This window comes from Neopsephotus bourkii, unplaced genomic scaffold (assembly GCF_033783945.1).
Source record: "Neopsephotus bourkii isolate Nb327-2 ecotype Australia unplaced genomic scaffold, CSIRO-AGI_Nbou_v1 NB_1598, whole genome shotgun sequence".
NCBI lineage: Eukaryota > Metazoa > Chordata > Aves > Psittaciformes > Psittacidae > Neopsephotus > Neopsephotus bourkii.
This window is the reverse complement of record NW_026902074.1, coordinates 431,084-447,775: the sequence shown is the minus strand read 5'-3', so window position 1 is coordinate 447,775 and position 16,692 is coordinate 431,084.

Genomic DNA, 16,692 nt, shown 5'->3' with positions numbered 1-16,692 from the left:
CCAGTGGGGGATGCAGATGTATTGTGTGCTTTCCGGGTGGTGTATGTTCTGCATCAAGACCCGCAATGGGAAGGTCTCTCGTATGCTCTTATCAAGGGTATCGAGCAGACTGTGACAGACTGTGGACTTGGGACCCCATATACAAATCATTTAATACAGTCTCTCTGTGATATTCATGTACTAGAAGTTGGTAAATATAAGTATGTCCAGGTTTCTATCGACCTTTGGAGACCTTTGTTGATATTGCTGGCCACTTCTTCCAACATAGGCTGGCCACCTGTGTCAGAATGAGTGTGCATTTCTGTCAGTATAAAAGCCCAAGCCTCATGCGATGTGGGGGAGTCAGAGCCTTTGCGGGGACACCCGCTAAGTTCAAGCCTGCCACCTCGCACTGCGATGGTGCTTCTCGGAGCTGGTTTCTTGTTAGTCTCCACAGGGTCCTTGTGCCATGTTCTGTACATGGGATCGTGTAGTGGGAGTAATGATTGTCTGGATTTTGTGCTTCAAATATTGTAGTTGTGTGGAGTGTGCTTGTGGGATCCCATTAAGTGTGTGTGTGTGCTTGTGTTGAGGGCAGATGGTGCTCTGTGTATTTTTTTGGGTTCATGTAAAAGTTTCTAATAGATAGTAGTTTAACATTTCGGGCAAGAAAGGGTTAATGCAAAAGTGTGGTTGCCGGCAGATATTTATGGTTGCTGCTGAAGCAGGCAGGCAGCTGTAGTTGCTGCGGAGCAGGCCGACAACGTTTGTAGCCATGCAAAGCAGGGTGAGCAACTTTGGAAAAAAAAAATATGTATTTGATAAGAGTTTTGTCCCCATGTTCAAAAGAAGCTGCCCTCTGATTCGGCTCCAAATGCTCCACCAGTTGGATGGACACCAGAGCCGAGGAGTAGGAAAAAACCACAAAACAACAAACAACCAAAAAAAAAAACCCAAAAACAGCAAACAAAACAAAACAAAGCTTAATATGTTTAAAGTAACCTGGGGATGAATCCAAGACTTGGAGGAACAGATAGATCAGTTGAAACAAGAACTGCTAACTGAAAAAGCAAGAGGGGTAGTGCAACCACAAGCTTTATGAGCCCTCACCTAAGCAGCATCAGGGTGGCAGATCCAGAAAAAAAAAAAAGGGCAATGATGCGGCAAACTCCTCGTTTAACCTGTCTACTCCTCAAGAACTGACAGCCTGAAGGAGGGGGTATATTTGTGTCCTCCTGCCTACAGGTCCATGGTGACTGCCTGCAAAGTTTGTCAAGCCTTGCCATGAGCTGGACAGACGAATGGAGGAACCTGATGCCTCAGCTACAGGAGCTGAACGTGAATACCCCAAGCAGAATGAGATAGAGGAAGAGAAAAAACAATGATTGCAAAACATCATTTGGGGGCAACCGAAAAGTAACAGCTTGAATATGTGTGCTTGTAAAGTAGCTATTATTTGAGGTTTTGATTTTGTGTATAAAACCACCTGTATTTACTAGCCAGTTGTTAATAAGAAACTACACCTTGTATTGTATGGATTTGTCACTTGTAAAAGAGATGTTAGAAATTTGCAGTAGCTGTTAGAAAATGCTAAGGCAAAAGCTAGAAAGATTCTAATACAATGGTAGTGTTATAAAGCAGGTAATGAAACAAATTAAGAGGGTGGGAGAACTCCACTGGTAAGAAATTTCTTTGGCTAGTTCCTCGCTGCCATCAGCATCTTCAACATGCTGCTGCACCCTGTAATAGTTACTCTGCTAATGTAAATCTTTGTGTGTGCCTTGCCATAATAACGACTTGTTACTGGATGAAGCAGGTGAAAATTCTGAATTGACAACAAGGTGCAAGGACTGAGGCTGACCAAATGCCTGCTACCACAATCAAGGGAAAGACTGGGTTGGCCTCTGTGTTTGCCACCAAGAAGAACCTTTAGCTCTGCTGCTGACTGCAACCCAGCAGGCGTGGAGCGCTGGGGACACATGCCATGCCAGACCTTGATGTGAAGGATGGCCTCCCCTGTTACCACAGAGCCATACAGCAGAAAAAAGGGCAGGCCCAGCAGCCTGTAGTTGGCATATATTGAAAATATGATCTAGCCCAAATCCCCTGCTCAAGTAGGGTCATCCAAAAAATACATAAAACAAAAAGGGGGAGATGTGGAGACAGTGTTCTCATGGGAGAATGGATAATTGGTACATAAACTCTGAATAATCCTGAAAGATACAGCAAGGCCGTGAGAGGGCCGAGGAAGCTTAAGCAAGCAAGATAAGAAGAAGCTGTAATTCAATGAGTTAATGAGAACCGTGGACTGTTGGTAAGCTTTCGAGGTCAAGTTCTCACACCTGTGCTTAACCAATTGTGTGTTAGTCACTAAGGGTCTTCAAGACATGTATCCAATCATAATATGCCAAATCACTGTAAGTGTCTGTAAGAAATGGTATATAAGGAGTTAAAGCTTTGTAATAAATTGGCATTTGCTGATCACATTGATCGTTCCTGCGTTGTCCGTGACTCCCGCGTCCACAGGAGAGCCGCTCATTTTTTATTAATAATTGCACATTTCATGTCTAGCTGTTTTACTGTTAAAACCAGATGGAAGGAAAAAGTCAAAATGCGTCTTGATTTACTAGATGTATTTTGGGACATTTCAGTGTCGATGGCCAAAAGATCTGTTGTTGATGTGACTGGGCAGATATGTTTATCAACAACAGACTTAATTGCATCTTCATTATTTCTGCCAGCACTGATCTGACAGGTATTGAGAGTTGGTGGTGATCCCCAGTGTTAAAATTCTTAGCTTCCTTCAGTAAACCTGACATGTGGTATTTCAGGTTTGGATCAGTTTTCTATCCCTAGTTCTGTATTGCAGTTAATACTGGTTTCTGCCATGATGTCTGTATGTCCCCCCCTGCCTTCAATAACAAAAAAAAACACCAAAGAAAAATCAAAACGCAACCCCCTCTCCACAAACACCCAACAACCCTAAGAGCACCTTCACATTTTTTAATTTTGATTTTTCTGTCTCTTTAGAGAAATACATTACTCTTTTACGATGTATTACTACTTCTGTATGCTACAATGTAATGGCAAGAGCTGCATATTTTCAGTACTTCTCAGCTCCTAGTACTTCCCTTTGTCTTTTAACACATTATTTTTCCTTGGCCAATTAATTAGTTTCAAAAACATCAGTCTTTTAAGTCCACTAAGTAGCGTCTTTCTTCATCTTCTATTTCTTCTGTTATCTTCACCTCTTTTACTTCTCATGTCACCAAGATGTTCCTCCACTTTCCCCTGCCAATAATTCACTTGCATGAAGATTTAGTTATCTATCTGACAGTGTATGTTTGCTGCTTTTTCCCTTTGTGTTCCCCTATTATCTCATCTTTTTCCTGTTAGAAGTCCTAAGATCCACAAGACTTATCTTTATTTTCTTCACTTCCTTTAGGTTGCTGTGGCTCAGCTTCTCTTCCAGGTCAATCCAGTATACCCCAACAGAGGCACCCAGGTACTGTGTAAATCTGTTGTGTAACTAGTCTGCAGTTATCACCTGATCATAGCCCAGACAAGTGTGACTGGTACAAGTATATGTATGCACATTCCATGCGATGTTGACCCGCCTATAGTTTGTGTTTAGGGCACACAATAAAACAAAGGCTGCAGGGAGACTGCTGTGTGTTAGTGAATGGTATATATATGTGGCTGACAGCAGGCTTCCTGAGCAGCTCTGAGGGACTCTTGGAAATGAAGATGACAGGCTGAGTTATATATTCTGTCACATCAGGAGCAGGCTATCCTTGCTTTAATTATCTCATTCTAAAACCTTAATTTTCATAAGGAATGTGAAATCCCAGTTGTGTTTCATTTAAGTCTTTTGCAATTCTCTAGTCATTGCTCTGTTTCTCAATTATAATTTGATGTTATGACATTTTTATTTTTTTTATTCTCTTTATGTGGAAGAAAATGTCCCATGTTTAGCTTGGCTTTTTTGCAACATTTAATGATTGCTTCCCCATGGCAACCGACAGTGAACCTGGGACAATCCAGATCACTGGTATGCCTTCACTCCTTTTAAAGCAATCCAGGTCACATTCCCATAGTTGTTCAGTAGACTAGAAGACATAATCCATTTACAGAGTTCCTTCCCAGTTGTTGTTTTACCCTAAGGATGATGTGGACAGGTCTCTCCTTCCAGCATAGCAAAATGGTCTATAAAATGAATGTTCTATTTGCTACAAAAGCTCTCGTATCACATTAACAAATTGTCATATAAAGCCTCAGTAGAACTAGCTTTTCCTGTGCAGAGAAAGGAAGTCTTACTTTGGCCAACAGAGCCTTAGTGCTTCTCTTTTTCTGGTAGATCTCAAGCTCTTCTGAGTAATTTCTTTCTACATTTTAGGAGGTGATTCTGTGCCTTTAAGCCCATAAAAGTAGCTGTCCCTTTTGCCTTCTTCCCTATTTTCTGTGCATCACTTTAATTCTCCTTACTCTATTAGAATGCTGTCTATCCCTGTTCTTGCCAGCACTCAAAAGTCAGGGTAGGTGTTGAGTTCATTCTTTTTTCTGAAGGTTGGATGCTCTGCTCCCTCACTTCCTCAGCCCAGCTTGTGGAGTTTGTAGGTCATATACTGGGTACCGCAGCTGTCAGTTTGCAGAACTGCCGTGATTTTTTGGTCAAACATATTTTTCTCTGTTAGCTGTTTAGGTTTGGTGCTATACAGGTTTTGACATTTGGGTGGTTCTCAGGAAAAGCTTTTCCAGAGCATAGGGCAGGCCACCAGCACAGCCAAGTACCATCACTGTTCCTTTATCTAAGAGTTATTTTTTAAATCTTCCAAGTCTTTAAATCACTTACCTATCTTTAAATTGCTTTGCTGTGCATGAGCTTCTTTACTGCCTTCCACTGCATCTTCACAGCTCTCATCCAAAAATTCCTTTGGTGATTTATTATTATCTGGAATTAATTCTAGAATGAATGTAAAATACTGCACTTTTTGATAGGCATTGTATTACAAAACTAATTTTCTTTATTGTTGTTCAAATTTGTTTCCAACAGTCAGTAGTATTAAAGCTTACAGGGTAGGTACAGGTACTTTGTGTCAACTGTCAAAATAACTGTAACATTTCTTTTCAAGTTGGCTGGTGCTATTTTTTAAAACATGAGCCATGGAATATTATTACAAATAGCAGTACTGTATTCTTTCATCAACAGCAGCAAAAGAGTGGTGCAACTAGGAAGGCTTGTCATGAATTTTAACTCTTAATTCAAAGATATATTTTTTTTAAGTAAGTATGGGCTAATAAGCTGCGCTATAATTTCTAATACGATGAGTAGACTTTGCAAAGCGGCCTGACGTATTTCTAAAGGATACGTAGGGAAAAAAATTTAGCAAGGTGTTTGTGATGGTTTTACCTCTAAACTACCGGGAGATGGCACCAAACACGTTATCTGTACCCTTTCAGTCTGATCTTGAACTAGAGTGAATTCATTTTATTGTTACATGCTTTAGTTTAGACAAGTTTTAGATGCATTTATTTTTGCTAGTTTTAAAAACATTGTTCCACAATGAAGGAAATAACGTGATGCCAGGTTTTGATGTTTACCTTGGTAAACATTTAATGCAACCTTGCTGTTGCACTAAAGACAATTTGACTGTTGAACACTTATTTTTAATGTGTTCATTATCAAAGGAAGACAGAAATCCTGTTTCAGAATCAGAAAGAGCAGATACTGATGAGTTTTCCAAGCCTTGAAAACTGTGTAGTGCTGGATTATGTCATGTTGCCGTGTTAGCAGGTAAGAATCTAGCTCTTTATGACTTAATCTCCAATCTGAAGGGTGATAATTTTAAAAGACAAATATTAACCCAGTTCATTAGCTCCTGTCACAGCTGAAGTTTTCCTGTTAATAAGTTAATGGAAAAATAAGGAGTTCTCTCGTAGTTTAGACTTACTAAGCCAGTATACCACACTTTAGCTTTAAATTCAGAATGGGTCTTCTAAAGAACAATTGAACAGATTTATCAGTAGAGACTTAGACTGTCAATGGGTCATTGGCTGCTGGGAAGCAAAAGGGTCCAGAAGATTGATAGCATAGTAAATATACCTAGATAAGGATTATTGATTGTTGCACAATCACAACATGTTAGATGACAGTTGTTATTTCATGATTGATTTCTAATCATGTAACTTCTGGTATATAACCATGATGGACTTGTTCAGTTAATTGACTTGCAAGGAATACAGTACAGCTTACATAATGCCTAAGACATATAATGGCTGAAGAGGTAAATATATTGTGAAAAGTGTATTATTAGCATTAGAAATATTTTAAGCAAAATATGAAGAATTCCTTAATTTCATCTTGAAAATTAGAGTGTTTATAAATAGTTCTCTACAGTTAGATCACCCAGGCAAGTTAGGTGCCCTGTTGTCAGAACGATACTCATTACTGAAAACAAGCATGCCAAATATTCAGATTCTTTCTCCCAAGTATTGGTCAGCTTAAAATGGTGAAGGATGACTTTGTAAATGAGGCACCTATTCCCATATGGAAGAGGGAATTCTTCAAAGAATGCAATTTATTTCAAGGAAAACATCCCTTTTTCATATGTTTTGAGAAATTTGTGCATGCCTTTCTTCAAAAAAAAGGAAGACCAAATGGCCACCAATGTGTCATGACAATTTGATGAGCTAAAATATTGTATGAGGCAGCCAGGCCACCTCAGGACTATTCCCTGAGCCATTCCTCCCCCCTCGTCCCCACTACCTGCACTTCTCACTACACACTACTGCTTCAGGAAGTCCAATCCTGTGGCATGGAGACAAATGCATGACTTCTGAACTTTCTGTGATGTCTTCATCAGAACTCCTCTGTTCTGCTGGTTAACAGCAGAAGAAACATGCACAGTCTAGGAGTAGCATGAATTGTTAAAAATTGAGACCTTTAAAGCAATTAAGATGCCTGCACAAAACCAGCATTGAGTCAGGCATGGGATGTTATCAGGTACAAAACCAAGCTCATAGAATTCTACTGTAAATGTAAAGAAGCTCCTCTCAATTCATCACATAGATCATATGTAAGGTGAAAAGTCCTACTTAATTATTTTTTATATCACTCATCAAATAAGTACCTAAGTGTTTCTTAGAGTTTAGTCATTGTTTCAGCCACTTAAGAAACCAGGTAAAACTACTTTGTGTTCCATTGGCCTTTAAAAAATCGCTTATGGGCAGACAGTAGGAATATCTGCAAAATAGCTAGGAAAACAAGTGAAGAAAGGATTTGTTAGTACAATTTAAATAAAATCCCTTTATTTTCTGTGTCATTAGTGAGCCCAGGAGGACTGCTTGTTGTTAGTCAGCACTGGCTATATTTTTAGGAGAAGAATCAGAAAAGAGCAGAACAATACTTGAAAGCTCATGCTAGTTATCTGTACCTCCTGCACAATGGATGGCCTCATCCAAAACTCATGATCTGATGTTGCTTGGTGCATAAAAATGTAAACCAGATGGCTTGGTAATTGAAATAGCAGCTTGATGTTAATTATTCCTTACAGTGTCCCTTCCTTGAAATCCAATTTGAGGGAAAACATGGCTTTATTGCTCAAGCTAAGCTACTCCTTGGTTGTAATCTGCCAGCTGGTGGACAGGTAGACCAGGAATACATATTTACAGGTTAACGGCACTCTTGCCACCAAGGAAAATTCACTGAGCTAAAGCACATCTTTGATCTGATTATGTTCATTTAAGCCTTTGAAGATGTTAGTGAAGAAGTCCATAGACTTACATGTAATGAAGCAGCAACCTAAGCAATGATCTAACATTGTCTGAGAAAATAAAAGGAAAATATAATAAATATAGAATCATAGAATGGTTAGGGTTGGAAAGGACCTTAAGATCATCTAGTTCCAACCCCCTGGCATGGGCAGGGATGCCTCACACTAGCCCATGTTGTTGGACAGACCAAGGCTCTGTCCAATGTGGCCTTGAACACTGCCAGGGATAGAGCATTTACCACTGCTTTGGGCAGCCTGTTCCAGTGCTTCTTCACCCTCCCAGTAAATAACTTCTTCCTCATATCTAACCTGAACTTCCTTTGTTTAAATTTAAACCCATCACCCCTTGTCCTATTGCTATAATTGCTATAATTGAAGTGTCCTTCTCCATCATCCTTGTAGGCCCCCTACGTATACTATAAGGCTCCTATGAGGTCTACACACAGCTTCTGTTCTCCAGGCTGAACAGCCTCAACTTTCTCAGCCTGACTTTGTACAGGAGGTGGTCCAGCCCCCTTATCATCCTTGTGGCCTCTTCTGGATCTGCTTCAACATCTCCATGTCCTTATTTTAAGGTCAGCAGAACTGCACACAGTACTCCAAGTGAGGTGTCACAAGAACAGAGTATAGATAGGTACTTTTTGTTAAATGCAGCAATACTGCAGTTTTTGCAGAAATGCAATATAATCCATTAAAACAGGAGAGAAAGGTGGAGAGAAAGACCTGCTGCATGAGAAGAAGTCACTGGGTGATAACTGATTACTTGGTTACATTGAGGGATCCTGTCATTGGCTTGCTGTGCATTTTACTTGAGCTACATGTTGGCCCAGGGTTTCTTTTTTTTGTTAGAAGCTTGCTGCAGGGACCATGCAGGGTGACTGTGAGGTGTTTTGCAAGGTGATCCTGTCCCTTGTGGCTACTGCACTTGGGAGTTGGCACTGTTTCATTTCCATCCTTGCTTGCCAGGGACTTTGTATTAACTTGGGCTAATCAGCTTAGATCTAAATTTCCAACAAAGGATTTGTAAATCCTGCAGCTTAGGTACATTGTATTTCTGCATCTTCTACCTTGGAGATGCCTTGCTCACTGACATCCTTTTATTTAAAAAAACAGGGAGGTTTTACTTTTCTTTTTCTAGAGATGTGATGGTGATGATGCCCACACTCATTTAATACTGTGACATGAGAACAGTCATCTAGCATTGAAAAAATTAAGGTTCAGTAACTTTTGCATCCAGAAGACACCCCAAACCTTGTCTCCCATGCCCAGAAAAGTCTTCTAGTCATAAAGTTTTAGGCTAACTTGGCTGGGCAGCATTCTTTAGCCCATCTGTTGAAACTGTGACACAGAACAAAAAGGAATTGAAAATTCATTTGAAGACAGAAGGGAAAGAAAGAGTTTGAGTTCATGGTCAGAGTGTCCCAGAATCACAGTCCAGCTGTCAAATTATTTTGTGTTTCACATACTTTATTTTCCATATAATTTCACTTTGCATAAGCTTTTTAGTAGTGGTAAAATTTAAACTTATTGAGATCTCCTTCTCTGAATTAAACTTGTAACAGAAAAGTCCTTTTAATACTTCTTTTTAATGAGTGATGCGTTTGTTTATATGACATTTTCGTTGTAAGCAATGTCAAAAACCCCACAAAACAACATTAGTGGGAAACAATAATAGAGATGTGCTGCCCGCGTGATCACAGTAAACTGCAGGTGTGCATGTCCCCTGTTGTTATTACCTAAATAATCTTGTAAATGCTGCAGGATGATTCATCATAAATGCTTGCTACCTGTGCTAATTTGCCAGATAAAATGCCCTGCAACTTTTTGTGTTCACTTCAACATGCCCAGAGTTGCGTGTAGCTCTTTTCCACTGAACAGCATGACCAGATTGCTGAACTCTGCCAAAAGCTTTATCTCACTGTGAATGGCTGTCCCCAATTACTGCCACTCATGCGTTTTGCGTTACACTGGTGATACTTAGATTTAATCTCCGTAGCAGCCTTAACCTTCCTCTGTCCTTAGGCACATTTTGGCCAACCAGGTTGCACATGAATTTAGAAGTGATAGTAATCTGTGCTGACCTGCAGGCTTTTACACATTACCCTGGCTGATTTTGCATTACATTTACCAAGAAAATGGCACTGTTATTTATAAAGACGGAAAAAGAATCTGCCAAAGTTCTCTGCAGACAGTAGAGGACATGTACATGATTACTCCATCTCCAGTGACAGCTGTGCTGATACGTTGTGGAAAATATATTAAAAAACCCAACAAAAATAATAATAATAAAAAAAAAACACTGATAGTAACAAAACTGGACCTACATTAAATCAAAAACCTGGAGGAAAGTATCAGTAGCAGACATGTTACGTAGATACTCTCCAACATTAAACAGGATGCTATAGTGTCGAAGAACATGCCTAAATGTGTAAGCATTGTAAACAGCTTTGTATAACACCTTAAAACATGAAGTTAACAAAAATAGTTTGACAGAGACAACCTCTATATGGATGCATTCTTAGGAGTAAGCAAGAAACTAGAGCTCAGGAACTTTCATGTTCTCATTTGCCCATGACTTGCTGTGTCATGTTGCCTCTTTTTTACCCCTGATTCCATTCTTCAATTTCACATACTTCAAGATGGGGTTGCAGTAGTCATGGTACCATAACTAACGTAGATTTGTAAATGATTCCATGATGTTTGTATGGGCACCACTCATCAGCCATCTCTGCTTGAGAGAGTTGTTCTGATATGTGTTGTTAGTATAAACTGAACTTCACAGCTGCTGGGGATAGCCTGAACTGGAAAATGATTTGGTATAAACTTGCATAGAAACACCACAAATGAGAGACTACTGGCTGCACAGTATTTTGATGTAGGCAAACAATTTAGAGGGCCCCATTTCCTGAGATGATTAATTAAGATGGTGAATCATCTGTATTAAGGATAATTTAGCCAACTTTCAGTATATTAAAAGCTCATAAAAATCATCTGTACCTATCTACTGAGTAGCTCAAGTCAGAGCTGTTTTGACAAGAGAATAACTTGTGTTTGTGTGCAGATGACAGTGTTGACACATTTCTCAACTTAAAAATTCAATTCTTGTGATTTTAAAAGCATTTTGGAAAACTTAATCAAGTTCTAATTCACAAACAGCTCCTGACCCATGTAGTAATGAATAATGACCAAAAGGTATAAGCTAGTGTGTATTGGTCTGAAACAAAATACTGACTTATCTACTGCGAATTCAGCTTTTCTTTACGCAGAGTATTTCTATTGTGTTAAATGACTCTTGGTGTTCCTTAAAACAGGCAGTATCAGTCCCCACTCAACCCTGTCATGACTTTTTTTTTAACCCCCTTTCTTTTTCTTGTTCTTTCTCGTTGTCTTTGAGTGGAGGAGAAGGACATGGTCTGCAAATGTGGCATGAGAACTGCATGTCTCTCTTATTTCCTCTTGAGATTTGTAGTGTGAAATTGCCAGTATCTCTAATGGCATTAAGGTGAGATTTTATAGATCCAGTCTTTTCTTGTGTTTGGTAAAAGTGCTGCTACTTACTTATATGCTTGAGAATGTGTTTTCTTGTATTTGGTTTATTGTATTATTAAATGGGACACTAGAAGCAATGCTTATGTTGGAAGAGGGCTGCGTTTTATAACTGGACTCTGTTTTGTGAAGCAAAATAATTGTTCCTAGGAAAACATACTCCTTCCCCATCAATCCTCCGTTCTATTTGACACACTGGCTGTTCATTCTCTGAGAATCTAAAACTAATTTTTAGTGATTTATGGGCTACTTTTGGTAATATTTCAGTGATTCTGTTGAAAGTTTTTCCTCAGTGCCCAATTTTTGTGTTTTAAAAAAGCAAAATGTCAATTAAACTAAAACCAGGTCTAAATCATGTATATAGTGAAATTGGCAACAGTTTGTTGTCAGACTTTATAAATAATCTTAATCTGTCTATATCTGAGGAAAGCGAAAAGTAAAGTTTTGAATAATGTAAGGAATCAGGGAAGGTGTAAATTTACATGCTGTGTGGCAGTGAAATATTCACAAGTAAGTCAAGTTTCAAATATTCCTCATTTGTATTTACTGTGTTTTATGCTTTTGAATTACTCTATCTCAGACATGGTTTTATATATGTATACTTGCTCTTGTGGATTTGGTTTCCTTTTCTATAATTATTTTTTCAGGTAATAGAAGTGAAAAGCTTATACATGTAATTCAACATGTACTTATTCATAACACATGTTATTTCTAGCACTTTGAAGGAGATACAGAACCACGGCATGGTTGAGTTTGTAAGGGAGGTCAACTTGTACAATCCCCTGCTTGGTTGGAGTCGTCATCTTGTCCAGCTCCCCTGCCCAAGCGGGATAACCTAGAGCGAATTTCCTAGGAAGAAGTCCAGATGACTTTTGAATATCTCCAAGTATAGAGATCTTCTCTGGGCTGAACAGTCACAGGTCTTTCAACCTTTCCTCATAAAAGAGATGCTTCAGTCCCTTCATAATCTCAGTGGCCTTTCTCTGGAGTCTTTCCAGTAGCTCCATATTTCTGTTGCTGGGGAGCTTGGAACTGGACCCTGCACTCCAGGCGCAGCCTCATAAGTGCCAAGTAGAGGTGAAAGATCATCTCCCTCAGCTTGCTGTAACACTCCTTCTAATGCAGCCTGGGATACCGTTAGCCTTCTTTGTATCAAGGACATGTTGCTGCCTCATGTTCAGCCTGGTGTCAAGATCCCTTTTTTGCAAAGCTGCTTTCTAGCTAGATGGCCCCCAGCCTGTGCTGGTGCATGGGGGTTATTTTATTCTTCCACAAAAGTACATCCCCCTGTTGAACTTCATGAGGTTCCTGTCAGCCCATTCCTCCAGCCTCTTGAGGTCCTTCTGGGTGGCAATATGTCCCTCTGGTGCACCAGCCACTCCTCCCAGTCTTGTATCATCTCCAAACTTGCTGAGATCACACTCTGCCCCATTATCCAGATCGTTAATGAAAATGTTACAGAAAAGCTCTGGATAAAAAGCTTACCAGTTTTTTCTCTAAGGAGGAAGTTTCAAACTCCTAGTAAATTAATTGGGTCTTTTTATGTTGTGTCTCCTCTATTATTGTGGTTTCTTTGGGCATTGTGTATCGTAGGCATCTTATGCACCCTGGTACTAAGCAGTCTTCTTTGTCTTTTGTCAGTATTAGATTTCATAGCTCCAGCCATCTCATACACATCATAGAAAGACTTGAAGTCTCTTAATTTTCATATGAAATTTGGCAGAACAGGGGAGACCTCAGGGATCCACAGATGAGTTAAGCCTGCTAGATGCATACATTTTACTTTTTTCTTCAGATAGGCTCAGTGATCTCTTCTCCATCAGTGACGGCACAGTGGCTCTTCCTCCTTTCAGCACCTGGGGATGGAAAGGTCGGCAGCAAAACTTGGCGTATTTGTAAAGTGAAGACGATGTTGGTTATTTCTGTCCAAGAAAACAAAACAGTGTCTTGATAGTGGCAAGATTCCTAAGTGGTTGTATAATAGGGTATGCAACTGAGTGTCTGATAGTGGGGTTTTGAGTTTGACCGTGTTCTGTCTCTTTAAGTCTCTCCTTTCTCCTGAACAGTTGTGCAAGTTAACTCTGCCAGTATAACTCTGCATGTGATTAATAAGGAGTGAAAGGCTTCAGCCTAGTCATGACATGGTAAACCCCACATCAGAATACCTTCAAGAATGATGTTTAGTAACTCATTTGTCCCCTATGGGAATGTTCAGCAACGCAAGCTCAGTTAAACAGTTAAACCAGTATAGTCACATCATCTTTATATTCATGAAAATGGGAACAGGCTTTGACACAATACCTATGAAGCCAGATGTCTCTCAGTAACTCACAAGAAGCAACAAGAATACAGGATATGTGTAACATGATACTTCTCTTACTTTTTAATGTTACCCAAACTGGATGCCTCAGTAAATTTATTTATTTTTCAATAAATCATTTCTGATTGAAACAGCAGCTTTTCTTCAGTAATCAACCTTAGCACATAAGCCTGTTTTTTTACAGTGAATGCTATAAAAGTATTCAGTATTTCCTGCAGAGATTTTTCTTGTCCCTTTATGTTGACCTTATCTCAGTGCATTTTATCCTAGAGGCGATAGGCTCATTGGTAAATCTATTGATCTGTTAGTGCTGAAAGGGGGAACAAGAAAAGTGGCATTCAGATAGGAAGAGCCTCAAGCTTAGTTTTTATTAATGCAGAGCACAGTCTTTTGGGCTGTTTTTATTGAAGAAGGGGAAAAAAGGAGGTAAACCTTTAGATTCAGCTTATTGTTCAGTGTTAAAATTAGTTAGAAGTCTTTGCTGCCCTTGCAGAGCCTATTACTATCATAGCATGGTGCAAAGCCTCTGACAAAGTGGGGTAAATGAAGGAGTCCAAGTGCAAGGTATCTGTAGTGCCAGGTAGTTCCAGCTCAGCACTAACCTTGTTCTGTGAAGTCCTACTTCCTGCCAGTGTTAACTCTAGTCTTATTCTTAGCCCCATCCTAGATGCCCAAAGTATGCACAGCTTCTTTTCCCTGCATGTCAATAGCTGGTTTACAAATCAACAGATACCTGTCCTAAAACAGACATAGGGATCTGGTCTGGATCAAAGTGCTGTATTGTTTGGAAACCTAATTCTGTCATTTAGTTGGTGACTACTGTGTAATTTCTGCCCCTTCTAGTTCAGTTGTTGAGTTAATCTACTGAATTGTGTGTATTGTCTTTGGAGAGAGACTGTTGCTGTTCCTTTGCTGTGGGTGTGCTTCAGGAGGCCACTGTAACAAGGGTCTTTTTCACACGTTATGAAGCAGTGTACTCCACAAAGGTGGTCTCCTTTCCCCATGTGAATGATTTTTTTGTTAAATGTTAGCAAGTTCTGTAGTTCTGTTGTGTCCATGTGTTCAGTATATCTTTCTTACAGTGTTTAATCCCCTGTGCCTTCACAACTTTTACACAAGGGACAAGTTTAGCTTGAAGAAAAATTAATTTCAGCAAGTTGGGATTCTTTCACTGTTCACTCACTTTTAATGTCTGTTTTGTTGTTTTGCTATGAGAAACTGAATTATAATAGTAACCATATCAAACAAATCTGAATTACAATCATTTGAATTCCTGTTAACTCTGACTGGCTTTTTTAACTCAGTATGAAAACCAGAATTCCTGTTAACTCTGACTGGCTTTTTTAACTCAGTATGAAAACCAGATTATCTCTAAAGTACTCCTTTGACAGAAAGGCTATCCTAGGGGATTCTTGATAGACCTCGCTGTTGAGCTTTCTTACAGATTCCTGCATTCAGAAATGTAGTAGATGATTGGTGTAAAGCCACACCATTTGTAGCTGTGATACTTCCCTTAAATACATTTTCATAACAATGCCACCAAATGAGTCATGCACTCAAGTCTACGGTATAGTTTGGACCACTACAGAAGGGTAGTTGTGCATACTTAGAGACAAGGAGGAATACAGAATTAGTATTTCTGGTACAGTTCACAAGACACAGCAAACAGTCAAGAACATCTTCCCTTTCCAACCCTGATATTCAAGCCATTGTTTTTCCATTACTGTACCTCATTCATGCAGCTGGTACTAGTGAAATCTTCTGCATGTTATTTGTGTTCTCTTATTTGTTATATCTGACAAAGCAGAAACGTGCAGATGATACTGCTTGGTACTTCTTTACAAACAGATTGCATCATTTCTTTTTCAGTTTCAGTAATAATTTTTACTTGGATGCATCTTAACTCTCTTGAATCTGAATACATTCACTTTTGCAGAGATGTTTTGTTTCCCACAGAAGATTTTTCTGTAAGTAAACGTGATGTATTTGTTTATATGGGGGATTGACTATATGATTCTAATGCTTTTTTTATCTTAAGAAGACAAAAATGTCAGATTTTGTGTATTTTCTTATGTATGTATTTCTTCTGATTCCTTCTTTTTGTCCTGTGGGAAGCTGTGTTTCAGTAGAAAGCTAATTGAAAAATACAGGTAAAAGAAAATTGATCTTAAACTAATCCTCTGAGTCAATTAAATAATACTGATCTCAGTAGAACATCTATTAGTGTACATGTGATGTTACTACTAATACAGCATGAATTTATTACAGCCACAGGTAGCCCAGTAAATTCCAGATGGATTCACAATAGCTAGATTCTTAAAATGCCACCAGGTTTACTTCAGATTTTCTGTTTCCATGTGTAATTAATGCCAGAACACAGCACTGCTACCTGCTCCTGTTTGAAAAAAATAAAAAGAAAATAATCATGTATGAAATCAAATTGGAAACTTGAAAAGGTGTACCTGACTCTTGGTGTTGTTAATCTCAAATAACAGTTTTGGAGTACCTGAAGACACTGATTTTACAGAATCAAAAGTTGTTATGCGTGTATCTCCTTCAGCACAAATCCAAACAGCCCAAATACTCCACAAACTATTTTACTGTAACTAGCTAGATTACTAGCTTACTTGAAAAAATGATTCATATCATATTTAGAGATACTTATGCGTAAAAGTGGCTACAAAGTTATGCTTCAAGGATATCTGTGAAAATAAAATGTGTTTTCAAAGGTTTGTTTGTCAGACAAGCTAATCCCACATAGAAACCTAGCAGCTTATCTTCATAATAGTGGCAAAATCTGTTTGAATTGGTACTTCTTGGAAAAAGATGCTGGAAACTTGCACAGTTTCACACGGTTGGTAAGTTAGTTTGTGGGGGTTTTTTTTGGTTTTTTTTTTTGGGGGGGGGGGGGGTTGGTTGTTTGGTTTTTGTTTGGATTTTTTTTTTCCAAGTGTCAGATGATTGTCTGAAGCTTTACCTAATGAAGTTCAGCATTTCATGTGGAATGTTGTTTCACACTGGAATCTTCTGTTATGTTTAGGCCTATGTAACATCATATATTTTTAATTACATTAT